This window comes from Dendropsophus ebraccatus, chromosome 6 (assembly GCF_027789765.1).
Source record: "Dendropsophus ebraccatus isolate aDenEbr1 chromosome 6, aDenEbr1.pat, whole genome shotgun sequence".
Taxonomy (NCBI): Eukaryota; Metazoa; Chordata; class Amphibia; order Anura; family Hylidae; genus Dendropsophus; species Dendropsophus ebraccatus.
Window position 1 is genome coordinate 67,981,308 of NC_091459.1, and position 8,072 is coordinate 67,989,379.

The window sequence follows — 8,072 nt, forward strand, 5'->3', positions numbered from 1 at the left end:
CTATTAATTCTCTATGGGGCCACTGAACACCACTTTGTTTCCCTTAGGGTACGTTCACACATACAGTACAGGATGCGCTGCAGATTTGATGCTATGTTCAGTTACATTGTTACATTAGTTACATTAATATCTGCAGCATCAAATCTGCTGTGGATCCAATACTTGTGAACACACCCTTAAAAATAAAAGATCATGACAGTAATTGGTGAGTGCAAATCTTGGCCAGTCTTTGTGTCTAGGGCAGGATGAGCTATAAATATGACCCTGCATATGTCCAGTATATATGTCAGGGGATTTTTAATGAAATGATGTAAATAGAGCCTAACAAAGTAACAATTTACTGAGAAGGTACATCAAAGGTGACAACCAAAACGGTTGCACTTCTTTTTGTCCAACAAGACAGAAACTGATAACAATATTTTGGGGACATTTGCCAAATAAGAGTAATTACCTACCTACTGTGGTTATCTACTGGAAAGGGTTACCAACCTATTGGGGAAATGGGAAATTGGGGACCTAATGGGGAATTACTTACCTACTGGGGGCTGTTACCTAATAGGAGGACTATCTACCTACTGGGTACATGAATTTATTAGGAGGGTTACCTACCTACAGGGGGCATCTCCTTAATAGGGTGAGGATTCCACCCACTCAAGGCATCATAGTTACATAGTTACATAGTTAATACGGTTGAAAAAAGACACATGTCCATCAAGTTCAACCAAGGAGGGGATGGATACAGGGAAGGGGGATATACAAGAAGGGGATGGATACAGGGAAGGGGGATGGGTGATAAGTTCTATACATATGCATTTATATTATTTTGGTCTAAGAACTTGTCTAGCCCTGTTTTGAAGCCCTCTACTGTTGTTGCTGTGACCAGATCCTGTAGTAGACTGTTCCACAGATTCACAGTTCTCATGGTAAAGAAGGCTTGTCGCCTCCGGAGATTGAACCTTTTTTTCTCCAGGTGGAGGCAATGCCCTCTTGTCCTTTGAGGGGGTTTTACCTGGAACATCTTTTCCCCATATTTCTTGTAGGGGCCATTTATATATTTAAATAAATTAATGATATCTCCCCTTAAACGTCTCTTCTCCAGACTAAACAAATTTAATTATTTTAGGGCAGCACCTTTCAGGGGGGCAGCACCAGGGAGCAGGTGGGAAAAAAACAACTTTTTTTTTTGTTTTTATTTTTTTAAGTCTCCCACCTCCTGTTCAGACTTGCCAGTAAATCTGGTGTGTTTTTGAGGGGGGGAGGTATGGTCAGTGCTGGTGTGGAGGTGTTGTTCAGGTCTGGTATGGCTGTGATGCCTGGAGCTATTAACTACCTATTTCCTTCTAACAATATACAGACGGCTCTAATCATTGATTTTATGAGGAAATTTATGTTTTAAGCATTTAAAAACCATGAAAATGCGATTCAGACAATGTTTCTTCATGTAGAGAAATGCATGTGGCCGAAACCACTCTCCTCCACGCTACGCAAGATGGGGCGTCTTAAGGTTTAGTGCCTAGGGCAGCAGCAGCTGTTAATACAGTCCTGAAAACCATGCTGGTTATCACTTATAATACCATTAGCCACTACATATTCCTGGATGTAGTCCCTTATAAGCCCCTCAAATAGTTTCCCCACAATGGACGTTAAGCTTACGGGTCTATAGTTACCTGGGGAAGTTCGAGAGCCTTTTTTGAAGATCGGCACTACATTTGCCTTACGCCAGTCCCTCGGCGTAATGGGGAATTCTATCTAATAAGGACATCTACCTAATAAGGAGGTGTTGTCTACCTACTAGGGGCTTCTATCTAATGGTCCTTTTACACGGGACGATTGATCGTTCGTTTTTGCACGATAACGGTCGAATTCGAAGGATAATCGTACGTGTAAACGCAGCGAACGATCAAATGACCAGCAAAAAATCGTTAATTTTGATCTTTCAACATGTTCTCAAATCATCGTTGATCGTTCGCAAAAAATTCGCAGATCGTTCCGTGTAAACATTCTTTCAGCGATTTCACCTATGTGTGAGATAGGCTTAAACGATCGCATAGCGAATTTTTCGTACAATGTATTGTTCCGTCTAAACGCTGATCGTTATAAAAAAACATCGTTCATTCATCGTTAATCGTGCGATCGGGCGAATTATCGCTCCGTGTAAAAGTACCATAATGGAGGGGATGATCAACCTACTGAGAGAATACACATGATGCAAGAATCTTATCTAATTTGGAACTACTCTTCCCAACATGCATATTTATTGAGCATGGATTGAGCGAAGGCTATTAGAGCTATATCATGTCCTTGTACTGTTGTAGCTCCTTAAAAAGAAGGTTTGTTTGCTTACAACTATCACTCTTGTTCAGCCAATACACATTAGTACTTAATAGTATGTCCTGAATGGGAGGGATGAGGTAATCTGCTGGATGCAGCTGATTTTCTTAAGACCAAAAGTATCAGTCAATCGAAATCTAATATGCCAAATCCTTTCCTCTCCTGGCATCATCTGTCCGAGATGAGATCACAGACCCCCATACACATTAGACACTTGTTGGCATCAGCTGACCTTTCCCTAATATGTATGTTGGTCTAAAGATGAGGCAGAGTGTGTTTAAAATGTCAAAACAGACATTTAAAAATCTTGATTATTGGGATCTTGGTGATGAAATAAAATGAAATAAAATGAGTTAGGAGAAACGTGCAACTAAGCTCACTTCTCCAAACAAACCGCACCTGAACTGGAGACAAAAGTGTGGCTGTATCTGGAAGAAAGTGGCCAAGTTTTTCTAATACTGGATAACCCTTTCCATCTTAGAAATCAGAAAATGTAATAACTTTTTTTTACCACCAGATGTCAGCAAAATGCCCGTTATGAAATATCTGGCTGTTTTTTTTTTGTTTTCTTTTGTTTTCTTTTTTTTTATCAAGGTGAATGGAGTCAAGTAGTCAAACACTGATATTTTTCTAATTGAACCAGACCATAGTTGTTTATTTGCTTTTACTGATAAGTACACATTATGCACTTGGGTCTGGTGCCATATTTATTCTTATTTTGATCGCACTGTGTGAGCCCATGTCTGTATTTGTCCAGTGACGGCCCCGTACAGGTAACACAATATATTCATATGGACTGTAGCTATAGGTAAACGTTTAGCCCACCCTGGAACGTAATAATGCTTGATTTGCCCTTTCTGGCATCAAGTTTCCCAGGTGTCTTTTCATATTTGGTGGACTGTCAGCCTATGCCATCCTGCCATCCAGAATGGTGTCTATGGAGCCGACGAAAAGGCACTTGGCTGTGTGCGCGTACAAGCAACGGAATCCGACGGAATTTATCTGCCCGGATTCCGTAGATTGAACCCGCCCTATTGATCAGACTGATCAAGAGTTTTAGCATGTCTTTATGAGGGGGCCAGGTAAAATTAAAAATGGCACACAATAAGATAAGCTTGGATGTGTATGCTAATTTGCCCCCTAAATAAAATAAAATAAATATACAGTGGTGCCTTCGATTACGAGCATAATTCATTCCAGGACCATGCTTGTAATCCAAATCCACTTTTAAACCAAAGCAAATTTTCCCATAAGAAATCACTGATATGCAGACAATTGGTTCCACACCCTAAAAATTATGATTTTTTTTTAAATTCTGAATAACATCATACTGATAACATGAACAGATAAAACAAACATTTAAAAACAGCTGAATATGTCATATTATAAGTTACTGTACAATATGGCAATCAGCATGTGGAGTATAATGTATAGTAAGAGCATAAACCTGAAAAACACAGCATTAGTTTGTATATACAGGATGGAACTGCAGATCCCCATAATGCAGGAGCGTAGTAAAACAGGCTAGAATAGAGAAGCAGGGCTGCTGTCAGAGGTCTGTGTGGTCACATGACAGCAATGGGGAAGGGGTGTGTGCTCAGCATGGACCAATCAGGAAGAGAGAATAACAGAGCTGTGCAGGAAGATAGTGACAGAAACTTTTCTATACAGCAGTGCGAGTGACTGAGTGTAAGTGCAAGCAGATTATAGCAGCAGTGTATATAGCTGAGTGTGAGTGCAGGCACATTATAGCAGCTGTGTGTATAGCTGAGTGTGAGTGCAGGCACATTATAGCAGAAATGGAGAGGATGGGAAACACAAGGGCTGACAGAGACTGCAGGAAGCATGAAGGAATGAGCAGGGCAGATGTGGGAACATAAATGCATCACTCTCTGTCCGGGAAGAGAGAGGTTACAGCTATGGAGAGATTACCTCCACAGTCCTGTCCCCTGATGCAAGCCCCAGCCTGAAGGAAATCTGCTATGATTTGGAAGTTGAGGGAGACTTCCTGGGTCAGAGTACAGTGCTGTACACCACGCTATGCAGACCATGCCCCTCCCCTGCTCCCCCTCCCTGACTAGGGCTTTGCTGTGGCCATGTTCTCTGTTTGTCCCCTCACAATTTGCTCAGGCTGGCACATTTTAGCCTGTGGGGAAAGCATTGAGCAGTGGCCAATAAGTCAATTAATTTAAGCCAATTAAATTGATTAAATCATCAAATCTGCAATGTATTCAGTAAGTGTGAACAGAGCATTACGGAGACTGCAGGTACAGGAGGACACTGCTTATGTCACTATCTCTTTTTAACACTTGTCTGCTGGGACCTGTAGTCCTCTACCTGGTACAGACCTCACAGACATCCTTTAAAAAAAATAAAAGACTGTTTTCTTTACAAAATACATCCAGTGACTCACAGGGGCGTCTTCTCTACACAAATTTCAAGGGACGTTTTGCTAGTCGAAGTTGTTAGTTTTTTCCTTTTCATCGCCATCTGGCTCAGCCCATCATGATGCTTCTCTGGCCATAACTTGTCCCCACAGGATTTGTCAGGCAAACATTTTAGGCTCCTTGCTCCATCATCCCCCTGATCACCATATAATAAATAGCTTTTAACTTTGCTGTGTCCCCATTATTAAGCACCTCTATTTTGTCCCCCCCAATATAGAAAAAGCCCCCTCTGTGTAGCATCCCCTCTATATAGAATAGCCCCCTCTGTGTAGCATCCCCTCTATATAGAATAGCCCCTCTATATAGAATAGCCCCTCTGTGTAGCATCCCCACTATATAGAATAGCCCCTCTGTGTAGCATCCCCCATGAATAACTCCCCTGTATCCCCCATGAATAGCCCACCCCTGTATCCCCCATAAATAGCCCCCCTGTAGCATCCCGCATTAATAGCCCCCCTTTATCCCCCATGAATAGCCCCTCTGTATCCCCCAAGAATAGCCTTCCTGTAGCATGCCCCATGAATAGCCCCCCTGTATCCCCCATGAATAGCCCACCTGTATCCCCCATGAATAGCACACCTCTGTATCCTCCATAAATAGCCCTTCCGTATCCCCCAAGAATAGCCCCCCTGTAGCATCCCCCATGAATAGCCCATCCCTGTAGCATCCCCCATGAATAGCCCCCCTGTATCCCCCAAGAATAGCCCACCCCTGTAGCATCCCCCATGAATAGCCCCCTGTATCCCCCATGAATAGTCCCCCCTGTATCCCCCATGAATGGCCCCCTAAGTAGCCTCCCCCATGAATAGCCCCCTCAGTAGCCTCCCCCATTATTGGCCCCCTCTGTAACCTACCCAATTAATAGCCCCCTTTTAACATCCCCATGAATGGCCCACTCTATATAGAATAGCCCCTCTGTGTAGCATCCCCACTATATAGAATAGCCCCTCTGTGTAGCATCCCCCATGAATAACTCCCCTGTATCCCCCATGAATAGCCCACCCTTGTATCCCCCATAAATAGCCCCCCTGTAGCATCCCGCATTAATAGCCCCCCTTTATCCCCCATGAATAGCCCCCCTGTATCCCCCAAGAATAGCCTTCCTGTAGCATGCCCCATGAATAGCCCCCCTGTATCCCCCATGAATAGCCCACCTGTATCCCCCATGAATAGCACACCTCTGTATCCTCCATAAATAGCCCTTCCGTATCCCCCAAGAATAGCCCCCCTGTAGCATCCCCCATGAATAGCCCATCCCTGTAGCATCCCCCATGAATAGCCCCCCTGTATCCCCCAAGAATAGCCCACCCCTGTAGCATCCCCCATGAATAGCCCCCTGTATCCCCCAAGAATAGCCTTCCTGTAGCATGCCCCATGAATAGCCCCTCTGTATCCCCCATGAATAGCCCACCTGTATCCCCCATGAATAGCACACCTCTGTATCCTCCATAAATAGCCCTTCCGTATCCCCCAAGAATAGCCCCCCTGTAGCATCCCCCATGAATAGCCCATCCCTGTAGCATCTCGCATTAATAGCCCCCCTTTATCCCCCATGAATAGCCCCCCTGTATCCCCCAAGAATAGCCTTCCTGTAGCATGCCCCATGAATAGCCCCCCTGTATCCCCCCATGAATAGCCCACCTGTATCCCCCATGAATAGCACACCTCTGTATCTTCCATAAATAGCCCTTCCGTATCCCCCAAGAATAGCCCCCCTGTAGCATCCCCCTTGAATAGCCCATCCCTGTAGCATCCCCCATGAATAGCCCCCCTGTATCCCCCAAGAATAGCCCACCCCTGTAGCATCCCCCATGAATAGTCCCCCCTGTATCCCCCATGAATGGCCCCCTAAGTAGCCTCCCCCATTATTGGCCCCCTCTGTAACCTACCCCATTAATAGCCCCCTTTTAACATCCCCATGAATGGCCCACTCTGTAGTATGCCCCATTATTAACCCCCTTTGTAGCCTCCCCCATTATTAGCCCCCTTTAGCATCCCTATGAATGGCCCCTCAGTAGTATCCCCCATTATTAGCCCCCTCATTAGTATCCCCCGTTATTAAACCCCTTCAGTAGCCTCCCCCATTATTAGCCCCCCTTTATCATCCCCATGAATGGCCCCCTCAGTAGTATCCTTCATTATTAGCCCCCTCTGTAGCTTCCCTCATTATTAGCCCCCCTTTAGCATTCCCATGAATGGCCCCCTCAGTAGCCTCCCCCATTATTAGCCCCCTCTATAGCTTCCCCCATTATTAGCCCCCCTTTAGCATCCCCATGAATGGCCCCCTCAGTAGTATCCCCCCAAAAAGTAATAAAAGTATACTCCCCTGGCACCGCTCCCCAGCAGCATCTCTCTTCTCCTGGAGCTCGGGCTTCTCTCTTCTCCAGGTCGTCGCTCGCCGCTCCTCCACGCCGGTGTGCGTCCCGGAAGTGACATCATGGGAGGACAAGTGGAGGACATTTTAAAGGAGCAGAGCGGCCTGAAATAGATCCGGCGGCCGCGGTCCTCTGCTGCAGAGGTATGTGGCGGCAACATTATAATGGGGGCAATTGCGCTGGGCACCCCTCTGATCACTGGTATCAGCTCTATACACCATTCTATTAAATCCATGGTATTAGCTGTATACACCATTCTGTTACATCACTTGTATCAGCTCTATACACCATGCTATTACATCACTGGTATCAGGATCTATACACCATTCTATTACATCACTTGTATCAGCTCTATACACCATTCTATTACATCACTGGTATCAGGATCTATACACCATTCTATTACATCACTTGTGTCAGGATCTATACAAAATTCTTTTAGATCACAGCCGCATACATCATTCTAGTACATCACTAATGTGTGCGACTATTCTAATATGGGCTGTTTTTTTTTTTTGTTTCAATATATTGTGTGTGATTTATGGAAAAGTCGCACTGTCATAGTAAATATGTCTAAGTAAAAAGGTTGCAAAAAAATGTCTAAGTAAAAAAGTCGCAAACAAATTCACCTGGTACTGACCCGACATAGGCCTGCACAGACTTTATAAAAAGTTGCAAATTAAAAATTGGGCAAAATCCCGGATTATGCGAATTTTTGGGTAAATACTGAAAACAGTCCAATTTTAAAAAGTTGCATCTAAAAAATATTCAACTGTCGAATACTGGTTCAGAAATAGACTTTAGACCAAAAATGGGTGAAAAATTCAATTATTCACCCAAAAATTGGCGCAAAGCCCTTGATAAATTTCCCCAAAGTACTTTTCATATCTGTTTGTGCTTCCAGAAAGTAGAAAAACGC